The following is a 12,669-nucleotide window of genomic DNA, read 5'->3' as shown; positions in this document are numbered from 1 at the left end:
TTAGTTTTTTTTTTTTAATTTAATTAAATTTGAACTATAATAAAACACATATTGACTAACGGCCAGTATAATCAACTGTTATGACATTAGCATAAAACATCACCAATAACAGTAGTAGGTATTATTATTACTAGCAACGTGCCCCTACTAAACAATTAAATTCTACATGACATAAATATAATTTTACGATTGCGACGAGGCAAATTCACAAATATACACGTATGTTATAGATCAAGATATATACATATGGAATGTAGAAATAATATTGACATAATCGGTAATATTACTCACTCATAAACTATTTTGATTGTATTGTTTACGTTTTAGTCTACACAACCTTACAGTAGCCCGCTGTCAAATCTACATGCGAAATAAATTAGCAGTACTATTAATAAGATATTATATTAATAATTCACGGTATATTGTTGATATAATGTCTATAAATATTCTTTTAGTAATATTTGCTATGACTAACCGCTTATAAGTCGTGTGATAATCGCACGACATCTGTTCATATATGTTATACAAACCGTAAAGTATTGGATGCTATTTACAAACAAAATTATAGATTGAGGAGTAAAATAAAAACTGTTTAAATTTCGTTAATAGTTTAATAATTATGTGGGTACAAATTGAAATGATTGTGGGTTCAAACCCTGACAAGAGCCTCTGAATTTATATGTAATTAATTTGTGTTTATAATTCATCTCGTGAAGTAAAGAAAAACTTCGCGAGGAAACTCAATCCACTAACCACCGTGGAACAACGTGACGGAATTAGCTCCAAATCTTCTCAAATGGAGAGGAAACTTTAAGCAAGTGGGCCAGTACCAGCCATATCGATAAATATTATTAATTTACTTATACTTTACAAGATAAAAAAAAGACACTGTACAATCTGAACAAATCGTGGGCGATTGTTGACAAGAGAGGAGGAGGGTGATATGAATAATAATCTTGGAAGAGTTCGGTTCCCAGCGTCATGGAAAGGACGCGTCGATACCAACTTACATGATGTGTGATTTTCACTTAAGTGAAACCAAAATATTTAATAATTTTCTTAATATTATGAACATTCAGCGTGTGAAAAGTCAGTGGTTGTCAGATCAAAGATCAAAATATTTTTCATTCAAGAATGCTCATATTAGTTCCAAATTTTATGCCGTATCTTTTTAAAGTTATTCTCATTAAAAAGTAAATACGAATTCTATTTTTTCCTCCGACTGAATTTGGCTACCAACTACTAACCTAACCTTGGGGGCTTGTGTTTCTTAATATTCAAACCGGAACACAACAATACTAATTAATGCTGTTAGAATATAAGCCACAAAGTCTTCCACAAAGGGGACTATAAAACAGGAACTGGAAATTTTGGGATGACTTCGTTATTTTATGTATCGTTATTGGATATATGTATATATATATATATATATATAAACCAAATAAAGATCATGAAAATTTAGTAACACTTAAGATTAGTAAAGATTAAGATTCACGGTTTGTCAGTGGTCCACCTCGGATCTCGGTTCTTTATTAACATACAAAACGCCTAAATTATAATAATCATTATTTTGACTTTATTTCGTGACATTTTAAAAGGAAATAGGTAAAACGGATAGCAATAAAACCGAATCGAATTTATGTGGAAACATATTAAGGAAAAATATAAAATTAAAAATACAGATCCAGTTTCTTACAAAACACATTCGTATTGAGGAAACCACTGAGTAATTTTATCTTGGATTGACTTTGACCGAGATTGTGTAATATTAATAATTCATTATAAATTACATTAAAGCAATAATCTTAGAAACGGTACGACATTGAAACTTAAATTAAGTCAAAAATTCCACTGATGGTCCGATCCCTTTACTTCGGTGATTTGATACTAATACCGTCACGACGATCATTCCTTTCGAAATATAAAGCCTTCTGCGTGACGTTTGATTCGAGATCATTTAAAAACATATATACCTATTTACTAATTTCCACGCTTGACTTCAACAGCATGTTTTAAAATCTAGTGTCACTTAGACCGTGCGTAAAAAGGACAGGTAGGTAATGATAAATACAATGTAAGGCAAGGTTAATTAATTAATGATTAAAATTAGCTAGATTATAAAAATAATTGTTTCAAAGATGGCCAGCCACCCTCTCCCAATTTTAAATAATTAATTGATAGCACAAGTAGGTTTTATATCATTATATAGATATAAGCAAACGAAACATCGTTTACAAGTTGTATCAGTTTAATCTTAAGTAATTATGTGAGTATGTGTGTGTTTGTGTGTGAGTCTGTGGGTGTATAATTATAATACCTCTTATAATGACGATATCTAAGGCTTATTCCAATCGAAGAAGGAATAAAGATATATAATCCTTACATTTACGTATTTCATGCGATTTGCTAATAGCTCGGCTATATTGTACACTACTAATAGTTCTTGATTAATACGTCATTATTTTACTTACGAAGTTTCGATAACAGCTTCGTTGACGTTCAAAATTTTTTCGAAACAATTTTTTCGAATATACAATTTTTTGAATATAATACATTTTTTTCGAAAATCCGTAATGAATGTCATAGATTATTCAAGCTCTCGACCAATGACATCGCCTCAAATCGATGTCAAATGTTTTTTTATTTGGTTTTTGAATCTTGTTGGAATTGACTACATGTTTATAGATCTTTAAGATGATTAGTTTGTTTGCAATGATTATATCAATTAAAATCAAACGCTAGGAGCGTCGTAAATTTCTAACGCATTGTAGAATCCGCATTCCTAACAACCAGCTTACCAGCTTCACAACAAACAGTGTTAAATAGATTGTTAATTAATTAAGCATTTATGTTTGGCGCAATTTCATTACTCATAAGTTAAGTTATTTATCTAGCCAAGGATGTGAAGCCGCTCGTAAAGTCTGATTAGTAATTATATTGTAGGAGTTTATAAAAAAAAAACAAACGCGTAAATCAGAGTATAAGTAATAGCCCGTAATAGTGTCTTAGCAAACCAAGTTGTGATGTCGTTCAAGTATTTCCCTTTAAGGATACCTTTTGAGAAAGCTATTTTGTGGATACGTTTGGGGAAAAATTTAAACAGATCCTCATAAGTGTTATATCTTTTCAATTTTAAACACTAACTTAGCGCATGCAACGCTGTGATTTATCTCTTATTATTTACTGTGCTATTCCGGTAAATTAATGGCTTTGTATTGTATGATTATACAAGCCACGAAAAATTGAGAAAATATATAAATGGTTTTTTAAATATGCACAGTACGATATTAAGTATTTCGTACAATATTCGTTTGCTATTGTAGTAGACGTCCATTGTTTAGTTTATAGCCGGGCAACATTAATTTACTTTGTACAATCAGCAGAACATTTAAATAATGGCTTTATTTTATAGATGTTTCTTAGCAAAAATTATTACAAATGCAGTATATAAAAATAGTTTACAAAATTAAATAAAGAATATATACGTTTAAAATCAAATTCAATATTGAAGTAGAATTCAATTGAATAATACAGACTGACGTGGTTAAACTATTTAATTGTTATTTAATTTATAATAATTAATTTAGCGACTTTAACAACTTTTCTGTGTTATCCATAGTTTAATTAAATAGTAGCCTTTAAGGCCTTTAAATTCCAGAGTAACTAACAATTATCATATAATAAATAAAAAGATAATATTTTGTTGACTGTACATCGCACAGGATGATTGGACAGGTGTACAAGAACTGATGTTAGATGGACGTATGAGATAAGTCGTTAAGAGTTCCGTTCAATTGTATCTGCGAACTGGTGATCGCATTGTTATCTGTACCAGGTTATTCATCATCATCATCATTCGTTAACCTTGTTCCATTTATTTCGCCCTGAGGCCAACGCAGTGAGTTTGTCCCTGTATACACATCCCTTTACTGCCTGAAGAATCAAATCTACATATGTTCAAAGAAACGTTTTAGTGCAAAGGATTATACTATAGTATACGATTCAATAATAATTATCATAAAAATTTGTCTAATAATTGTTAATAAATGTTTTACACCTGAATACTTTGAGTAGAAAATTCCTCCGTCATTATTTCATCATTAATGTTTTTTATTTAAATGGAGCATCTCATATCAAACTTTAAATTAATATAATAGAACCAAAATCCTCCTTTTTAAGTCTATTCAGAGTTTCTTTCGCAATTTGTCAAGTCTGGGCCCTATTTATTCAAACTTAAGTTTTTACTATCTGAATGCTACGTTATTTCATAAATAATGATAATATTTTATTTCCTCACACGAATTGTACATAAATTACAAAATACACAAGCCAATTTAAATTCAAGATTGAAACTTATTAATAGTGTCGATATTAAAAATACAATTTTACTTACAGACATCAAACTCAACGTTGTAAATGTGTAAAGGTATATTATAATTATAATGTGAATTCCGTAATAAATAATATCTGCGCAGTCATTAGTTGAGAAACTGCGTGGTCTCACGCGTATAATCTCTGTACGTGATCTGTTGTTTCCTAACAGTTGCTCTATTGTCATACCAGCCGCGCCGAGTACATGTCTACGAAAATCTCTTGTTATGTCATTTTGTAATTATACTGAACGAATGGCGCCAACATTGCTAACGCTTCCCATCTCTTTTAAGCGTATCGGATATTTATTTCGGTCTCGCTCACACGATATGTTAAATACGATAACTTTTGGAACTGTCAGCATAAAAATTATTTAGTCGGGCAAATCGAATCGACGTAAAATTTTGATGTAAGATTAATTTGAAAATTGAATATTTTATTCAACTAAGGTATTAGAGAATTAGAAGTTAATCAATTATTAAAATGAAAGCTATAAGCTTTATTCGGAAATAAAAAACTAATAATCGTGAATTTGTATACTCTACTCCAATGGGAATAGGAGAAAAGATAAATAAATAACTTTGACCTTGAATTGACATGACATTTTAGTTACACTAGTGAGGAGAAAATTATTGAGTGAATGGGTAGAGAATGCTAAGGAACGATATATTTTATTGGTTTTACGTAATTTTTAGAAATTTTCTTTATATAAATAACAAGAAAGGTACATATTAAAATTTTTAGATAGCAGCATTTTTAGGCTTAAGTAAAAATTGGTTCGTTAGTTTCGATTTGGATCGTGGTATTTCGCAAATAGCCTTATTAACTTATAAAGAGGTAGTTATTGTCAGTAATAAGTCATTGAAACACACTCACAATTTCATTTATATGAATAGATTTCTATTCCATCATTAATAAAAAGAAACATTGTATGTTTCAATAATGAAGTGGCATTTTCAAGACATATGACGTATTGTATAATACTAAGGTTTTGAATAAATAAAATTTTATGAAAAAAAAACAAAATGTAATTAAAAATAACATCTTATCTTAATGTACAAACCGAAAAAGTAATGTTCAATTAGCGTAGTCCGTGTTGATGGCAAATCAAAAGTCAGTAGGCACAAGCAAAAGGTCGTACATACTTAATCGGTTACAATTACAGTTCGCTTAAACAAAGCCAGGTCGTAAGAAAAAACTTTTGATAATTCCGAATAATATCTTACTCTTGATTAATCAAGACTATATTAATCAAGAACTGTTTGTAGTAAATCATAAAGCGGACTTATCAACAAAACACTCGTGATATTGAAAAGTACGGTTTGTTTTGTTTCTTTCCCATTCCCATCGGAATAGAGTATAAATAAGTTTGTTTTTTAAATTATTTAAATCCACGAATAACTTTATTGACAATTTTTTTCTCTTATATATAATTTTGTTTAATATAATTATTGTTTTATTATAAATATGTTGGTACGTACCAACCTGAACATGTCCTTCTATTGAGCTCAGAGCTCACTCCCGTAAAAGTTTTTGAGCTTATTTCTTCGCCCAGCAATGCTGGTCGGCATATAGTAGACAAGTAACAGATTTACATGCGACAGACGCTCTTTCCTCATGATGTTTTCATTAAACTTTCCTTCCTTCAATTATTGTTTAAATAATAATAAGTGTCTCAAGGGAAACCAGCTAACTACGCAGGACATATCAAACATAGGTGGACTCTATGTCCCCACTTTCATAATCCTATGAGACGACAAAACCGACACGACGACCTCCGTGGTCGAGTAGTGTGTACACCGGTTTTCATGGGTACGCTACTCCGAGGTCCCGGGTTTGATCCCTGGATGTAGAAAAAGTTCATTAGTTTTCTATAGTTTTATGTTGTCTTGGGTCTGGGTGTTTTTGGTACCGTCGTTACTTCTGATTTTCCATAACACAAGTGCTTTAGCTACTTACATTGGGATCAGAGTAATGTATGTGATGTTTTCCAATATTTATTTATTTATATTTACGACCGGAAGAGCTCTAAATCGAAAAAAAATGGCTTTACACTTCATACTTCCAGACTCCGGGCTGTTACCGAGTTTTTTTTGTACAAAAAATCCAATATTTCTTCATCGGCCCGACTTGCGGTTTGAAGCCAGGATCCCGGGATCTGCGGCCTTATATCTAGCCACTAGACCAACGAGGCAGTCATTACATCATTATGTTTTATTTTATATGACAGTATAATTTTAAACTTTATATTCATGGGAACTTTTCTAAACATAGCTATTTAATACCGTTAATATTAACATAAGTCAGTATTTAACACTTACGAAAGCGATGTGTCAAATTTATAAATAACTTTAAGAAGTCTCACAAAAGCGGCTTAAAAGATTTTTTTTCTTTTGTCTGGCTATTCGTTTTAGGGTTTTATTAGTAATGATATCAAATAAATAACGCTAAACCTGTTTCATCACATTTAAGGTGTTTTTATTGAATTATAAATTGTGAACTTTGTACGAGCGCGCTTATCTCAAAAACAATTCGGATTTCAATAAACATTTTTGCCTTAGACAGTCGGTTAAATGAGGGACATTATAGGCTATATAATTTCACACAACCCTTAACAACGGAGCAGTATCAATGTCAACTAATTTGGCAAAGTGTACACAAGTAAGTATCAAGTGTTATGTAAATGAGCGGTTATTTCTTATTTATAGCAATTATAAATATATTAAGATAATTTATCACATGAGAAAATCATAAATATATAAGCTTACTCGAAATATACGTGATCGTATATATAGCAACTGTTAAACCGTAAAAAATGTGTTAAATGTTTGTACCGAAAATGTGTTTGAAGGGGCTGGGTTCTGAATCGCGCTAGCGTTTGGTTCGCCGCAATACATATAGGGTCTCGACAGTGAAAATGTAATGTGAGGCTGTTTGTAACGATGTGTTGTCTAGAAAATACCACGTAATGTTATTAATTGTCAACCGGAACTACGGAATAGGCCTTTTGGATCGTGAGTGTACACTGTACAGCAACTATCAGAGAATATTCTGATAGCGTGATATAGATTCACCAGCCAAATCTTAAAATATATTAAGATATTTATTTTTTTTACCATTTTTCCATCTTCCTATTTAAAATAAAAAAAAATAATTATATAAATTAATTTATCGTTCAAGTTAAAAAATATATTATAATAAGAATGCGTATAACAACTATAACAAATCATACGTGCAGATAAGTTACGAGCGTGTGACGTCACCACAGGCGTGGCGCTTCACAATTTGCATATAAGCACACTTACGTAAGAGAAAGTCCACACATAAAAACTTTAAACGGACATTTCTCTTAGTTTTATGTATTTTGCATATTTAATAGAATATTATTCTCTAAGCCGCGCCGTGAAAATATACTTAAGTTTATGGTTGCCTGGTAATTTTTTTATTGCACGAAGAATAGAGTACGCATTTATAAAGCAAATTAACGGGCTGGTGGTCCTCTTCCCTTGAGGAAGGGACAACATCTGGGCCTTAGTAATATGTGGCGAGCTTCATTCAAATTCTTCAAGCGAGTTCAGACGTGTAGGCAGACTATCAATATTGTCAATTTTTCTTTTTAGTCGCTGTATAACTAATAACGCTAACACACGAATTGAAACAATATTTTACTGTCTATATGACAATGTAATTTATATTATTTGTTTATTTTGTCGTAGGAAGACAGCCACGTAATTAGGCCTCACAATGAGTAGTCATTACCGTTCATTGACATTACTAATATGGGAAAAATAAGTTGTCCTATTAGATCAAGGACTACCTTTTTAACTAACCTTCCAAATTAACATAAAAAATGTTTAGTTAATACACTCTAGCAAATTTTATTATATAATAATTATTGTTATCAACACCATTCAGTTACTAGGAGTACGTTTTTTTTATAGTAAAGGTAAAGGCACGGGCTAATGGGCGACCTGATGGTACATAAGTGGTCACCACCATGTTACCATTGGTCATAAAAATTGATGTTGTAAGAAATATTAACCATTATTAACATCGCTATCAACCTTGGGAGTTAAGATGTTATGTCCCTTTGCCTAAAGTTACACTGTTTGGCGGTAGTTTGGCGGTAATATCTGAGTGGATGGTACCTACCGAGACTCGCTTGGAAAAGCCCTACCACCAAGTCATACACGTATCTTGTTCTTGTTGGTGTTCTTTATTATTAACTAAATAAATAAAGCTACAACCCGAAAGCGGTTTTTAATACTTAAAGATAAATATAATATGTCTATATCTATTTATGTCTACAGCTATATGTACTATGGATAGTTTTTTTATGAATAAAACATGATCACACGCATCGGTTACTAAATTATAATGGCAGCGTGTCGTTTCTTTTTTCGTTCGCATGAAAGTAGATAAAAATGGTATAACTGATGGTGAGTGGCGGTCCGGTATGCCATACATTATTAATGATTTGCAAATCACATGGTTAGAACTTGTCTCGTATGCTTCGTATTTGTTTGTTGTATGTCGGCGGCGGTGCGGATTTTCTCCAGAACCGTTTGGTATACGTTTATATTAACTATTTTTAATAAAAGTTAAAATTAGATCGGATAATACTAGTGCTATGTATATATAAACTAATAATACCTAGTTGCCGTCTTTGCAAAGTTAATACATCCTTCCCAGGGCACGATACTCGTTTCTACAATATAATTTAACATTGATTTTTAACTTGGCCTATTAAAGTTAATGTCAAAAAACACATTTATAAATAAGGCGTACTACTGAATACAAGTTTACATTAAAATAAAATCGTGGACTTAGTATTTGTTGTCCTCTAGGCAGGATATTTAAAAATTTGATTGTACTTTACTGACATTTTCTGTAATTAAAATAGTTCTAAAGTGTAATTACTAGCTAACTTGCCGGTTCTTCTCGGTAGAATCTACTTTCTGAGCCGGTGGTAGCTTTACAGTTGCTGTTGTTGTTACAACAATGTAACGTGACGATTCAAAAGTGCTTTTATGAGCCCCCTCGAATAAAGAATATTTTGATTTTGTTTAAATTTCTTAAAAAAATACAGCAAAACTGTTTATGGATAATACGGACTGATACAAAAACTATTTTCAAGTGTAAAGTTTATAAATATATTAAAAGAAATCAAATCGTATTTTACTTTTCAACTCACAATAAAGATATCAACGCGCGTAAAGCATTTCAGAATCATTAAAGTTATAAATAACTTTAATGAGTAACATTATGAAATATACATATTAACTTTAAAAGTTAAATATAGCATAGATTATGTTTTATTTTATGAATAATTAAAAAAAAAAATGTTTATTTTACTCAACCCTGAATTTATCTAGATGTTTTGAAATTTGTCACACTTTTACTTTTGATTTTGTTTCATTAATGGCCCAGTGGTCAGGACGCGTGCATCTTAACCGATGATTTCGGGTTCAAACTCAGGCAGGCACCACTGAATTTCATGTGCTTAATTTGTGTTTATAATTCATCTCGTGCTCGATGGTGAAGGAAAACATCGTGAGGAAACCTGCATGTGTCTAATTTTAACGAACTTCTGCCACATATGTATTCCACCAACCCGCATTGGAGCAGCGTGGTGCAATATACTCCAAACCTTCTCCTCAAAGTGAGAGGAGGCCTTAGCCCAGCAGTGGGAAATTTACAGGCTGCTAATGTAAATGTAAAATAAGTAAGCATACTGGCAAGAGAGATCCAGATGGACGATAAGTGCAGTCATATCCATCCATAGACACTGTTGAATATCAACCTTTGCTTCACCAAAGCGCCACCAACCTTGAGAACTAAGTTGTATGCCCCTGTGCGTGCTACACTAAAAGGAATCTGAATGATATTCAAAACCGCCAATAAAAAGTAATATAATTGATGTTTCACTTTAAACAAACAAACGAACATTCTAATCAATTAACTATAATCGTACCCTCTATAACAATAGGAGCGTAAAAATTAATGAAAACTTTTTGCTCTTTCATAACAAGTCCATTACGCTGTTGACGGTACCGGGAACATAATGTAAACAATACAACTGGTTCTAAGCTATGAAATGTGACCTTGGCTTACCATTTAGGTAGAAAGTAACCTGTAGCTTAATTGTACATGTAAATGGGTCGTTTCATGACATTCTGTTGAGTTATTCAAAGTATGCTAAGGATCGTTTGTTGCTGTCGCTCCGTAGAATTTCATCAAAATACGTTAAGTGGTTTCTTAATATTGTGTTGACAGATGGCTGTGTAGTGTTTTTTTTGTTTAATGTGGGATGCTATTTTAATTTATGAATGTCGATGTAGTTATTTTTGCGATTATCCTTTTGCTGTCCATTCTAATTTTGCAATTCATCTTTATAAATAAAAGCGAATATTTTTATTAATAACGAGCATACGATTTAATGAGGTACTTCACGCTTTTTTTAAGTTCATTAAAAATTTTGTTTAGATATTTTTGCAGCGCAGTTCGTCCACAGTAGTTATTTTTTAATAGTACTATTTTTAGTATTTTTGAAAATACTTTTACTTTCTTTTAAATATCTATGCAGCTTTCTTTCGAATAAATAATATATGTATAGATTCTCTCTCATTCGGTTCTCGATTCTAAAGACGGAATTATTCGAAATAATTGATTTAAACGTTTATTGTTTTTGTACCGAATAAAACTTAATAGATAGGTTGTATTGTAAGGAGCCAATGTGTGTCACCCACGTATACTAACAGGAAGTTAAATAAATGTCTAGTCTGAAAAATTAACAAGGTTCTATTGAAGTATTTTATGATTGCGTAGATCTCACACATATAGCTACATATAGTTCTTCTAGGATATTTTATTATCTGTGCCAGGAGTCCGGAAATGCGGACACACCCAGAACCCGTCAAACACCTGCAGGCTGCATGTTTTAGGTAAATTATAATTATTTTAGCAAAGCGGTTACTAGTAGAGCAACCGTGAAATAGATCTGCGTGCCTTTTGTTGATCTATTATTTCTAGTATCTTTTCCTACGTTTGAGCTCTTTGCCAGATCGATGTAGATTTTGGGTAATGTCTAATCGGGTGAGTTTTTTTTTATGGAGTCAGTTTAGCTGGACGAAAGTGATTTCTCATTAAGCCTATCTGCAAGTCTGCCCTATAAAAGTAAATTAAATGATTTATTTCTACGTTCATTCATTGATTAAGGTATTTACAGTTCGTAATGTTATTTTGTAAATATTATTGTCTTTTTCGCTTTGTAAATTTTAAATTATATAACTTGCATTACTACGTCCGGCATTTGTAGAAAAAACTAGTCTAGCATGAAAGCCGCGGGCGACACTCGGTCTGTTCAAATTTTAATTGTGGGACCGAACCCACGACCTCCGCCTTCGAACATTTTAACCTTGGTGTTTTATTTAAACAAAATATTTTCTTATTAAGCAAATAAGTATTATATTTACACTAATGTAATCATCGAATAAACAAAATCCGGGTATATACTCGTAATAACAATTTTTTTTTATTGTCCCTCGATCTGTTATTTGGTTTTAAAAGCAGTAGGGAATAAAAGCCTAAGTCCTTCGTCATATTAATAAAAAAAATATTATGCTAGTACGATGTCATTTTACATAATTTGTATATTAATACGTTAATAACCATAAATGTCGTATTTTTTTGAATATTTTATTATTATTATAATATTTTTTGTACCTCAGTATATGACATATAAAAAATATATACATTCAGAACATTCACCAAAATAATGCGAATTTCGAACACAGCAGAACACAACGCTTTCAAATTTAAATTATCTTACAAATGTAAATATCAAAATGTTAATTAATTTATACAAATTTCCGAATAACGTTTGTATCAATATTAATAAGTAAAATATAAAACACAAGAAAAAACAATAAATTTGAAAGTAAGTGCGGAAGAATGCCAATAAAAATGTTATTTATCATAACTCACCTCTCCAACCGGAATCCAATAAAACTTCAATCGTCATAAACAGAAGATTCAAATCGAATCTATGATTAAATATAAATAAAACATGCAGTTTGAAGTACCAGCCAGTTCACTGAGAAGATTCCACACACGAAAATTCCAGTAAACAGTAAGAAAACTCGTTTCACTTAACTTTTTCAGAGGTTCTTACAGTGAATTTCGTTAAACGCGGGAAATCACAAAAATAATTCTTAATAACACTCACGGCGCATGCGCAATACAACAAGACCTTTCCTTTGCGAATGGACGACTGTCTTGTGTCTTCAGAGTTCAGAG

At 31.5% G+C, this 12,669-nt stretch overlaps 1 protein-coding gene across 1 annotated transcript in view; it reads right to left on the bottom strand.

The window, feature by feature from the left end:
* The window catches only part of LOC113397681 (uncharacterized), a 70,034-nt gene extending 57,365 nt beyond the window's left edge, over positions 1–12,669 (bottom strand). Inside the window, exon 1 of the mRNA XM_064218582.1 lies at positions 12,358–12,669. The gene's annotated coding sequence lies outside the window, so the exon portion shown is untranslated. The remainder of the gene's footprint in view (positions 1–12,357) is intronic.

Source organism: Vanessa tameamea, chromosome 23 (assembly GCF_037043105.1).
Source record: "Vanessa tameamea isolate UH-Manoa-2023 chromosome 23, ilVanTame1 primary haplotype, whole genome shotgun sequence".
NCBI classification, from domain to species: Eukaryota; Metazoa; Arthropoda; class Insecta; order Lepidoptera; family Nymphalidae; genus Vanessa; species Vanessa tameamea.
Note: the sequence above shows the minus strand (reverse complement) of the source record. Positions and strands in the feature narration are given on the sequence as shown.